Raw genomic sequence first — 2390 nt, forward strand, 5'->3', positions numbered from 1 at the left:
TGAAAACAAAGAACTAAGGTTTACAACTCAGGTTATTTTAGTAATCTGTCATTTAAATTGAAATGTTTCGTTACTGTTTTATGTATTTTTTTTGTTAAACCTGGCAGCTATTTATGATCATTGTTTCACTGTATGATTACTGATATAAAAGCAGTGTTATTAGTGGTGAGGAGCAGCAGAGGGAGCTCTTTACTGAAGGGAGCTGCTCTGCTTTAGAAAGTCTCACCTGTCTGCAGGTTACAGCTCTCATCATTTACACCATCAGACCTTTAAATGGAGCTGATGATCACAAAGATCTTCTGCTCTCATTTCATCTGCTACATTTACTTTAAATGTCTGTTTCATGTCTGATCTGAATTATGATCTGTTGTTCATGATGTTCATGTATGGGTTTTTTTCTGACTGAACCAAATTAATTTCAATATTTTTCTAATAAATTCTGCATCATTTTTTCTGCACTGAACTGACTGTTGAACTGAATGAATTGTTGTTGTTGTTTTTTACCACAAATAAAAAGGCTTTAAATATACTTTTTAAAATCTAGTCATTCATCGCAGAAATAATTCTGATTCGTTTTACACAATATGCAATTCTAGTTTGTAGTCTTCCATTGGCATCACCCACACCTCCCTGGACTGGTTCACTTCATACTTCTCTGGCCGCACTAACTTCATTCAACTCAAGTCGCTCAAATCCATCCCTTCCTCCGTCACCTCAGGTGTGCCCCAGGGCTCTGTCCTGGGGCCCCTCCTCTTCATCATCTACCTCCTTCCCCTCGGCAATATCTTCCGCAAATTTAACATTCACTTCCATTGCTACGCCGATGACACCCAGCTCTACCTCACCACTAAACCCTCGTCCTCTCTTCCACCCACCTCCCTCACCGATTGCATCTCTGAAATAAGAACCTGGTTCACCTCAAACTTCCTTAAACTAAACAGTAATAAAACAGAGATTCTCCTCATTGGCACAAAATCCACTCTATCCAAAACCGACAGCTTTTCCCTCAACATCGACAACTCCTCTGTTTCACCATCCCCCCAGGTTAAGAGTCTGGGTGTCATCCTGGACAGTACATTATCCTTTCAGTCCCATATCAACAACATTGCCTACTTCCATCTACGAAACATCAATCGCCTCCGCCCCTCCCTTACCCCCCACTCTGCTGCCATCCTCGTCCACAGCCTCGTCACTTCCCGTCTGGATTACTGCAACTCTCTCCTCTTTGGCCTCCCTCACAAATCACTCCATAAGCTCCAACTGGTCCAGAATTCAGCTGCCCGCATCATCACCAGAACCGCCTCTATCCACCACATCACCCCTGTCCTCCAACAGCTCCACTGGCTCCCAGTTCAGTTCCGCATTCAATACAAAGTCCTCCTGGTAACTTTCAAGGCTATCCACAACCTCGCCCCCCCATATCTGTCCGACCTCCTCCATGTTCCCACTCCCTCCCGCTCCCTCAGATCCTCTTCCTCAATACACCTGTCTGTCCCCTCCGCCCGTCTCACCACCATGGGGAGCAGAGCATTCAGCCTCTGGAACTCACTACCACCCCAACTCAGGAACATTGACTCACTCCCCCATTTCAAATCACAACTCAAAACACATCTGTTTAAAACTGCTTATTCCCTCTGATCACAATTACCCTGTCCAATCTATCTTTTGTATTGTATTGTTATTAATTCTGTGTATTTTATTGTATTTTATTGCTGAATCTTTTCTATCTTTTTTGTACGGTGTCCTTGAGTGCCAAGAAAGGCGCCTCCAAATAAAATGTATTATTATTATTATTTTGGTCTCACCCACACACACACACACACACACACAGATCTGTAGAGAGAAATTAAAGGAAACTTGAACAGCCTCAACGTTTCTCGGCTCGGCCTTTGTCAAGGAAATGTGGCCTTAAGTGATGTTCAGACTGACACTCTGGTGTAAATGTGGGAGGGGCACACCACACTAGTGTTGATGCTGTTACATCCTCTATGATACTAATCTCACTAATGTTATCTAGTGTAGAAACAACACAAAACAAGACACCAAGTGATTGTATAAACAGTGTAAATGAAGTTATTACAGCAGAGAGGACTGCAGGGCAACATCACTCTACCACAGTAACCACATTCAAACTTTCATTCTCAGTGGAAACATTAAAAATAAAAATAAAAATAATTACAGATGCTTTTCCAAAATGTAAACAAACCATATAGTCATGCATTTTTACAAAGAGAGCCACAGATGAGTCAATAAACATTAAAAGGATGTGACACTTGTTATTTAATGTAACTTTATACTTTTACTACATTTAGCTGACAGCTTTATTACTTTCAGGTCAAAACATGAAAAACATGATCGGTTTAAAGTGATTAGACATTTGTTATCAATCA

The sequence above is a fragment of the Centropristis striata genome, chromosome 11 (assembly GCF_030273125.1).
Source record: "Centropristis striata isolate RG_2023a ecotype Rhode Island chromosome 11, C.striata_1.0, whole genome shotgun sequence".
Lineage (NCBI taxonomy): Eukaryota > Metazoa > Chordata > Actinopteri > Perciformes > Serranidae > Centropristis > Centropristis striata.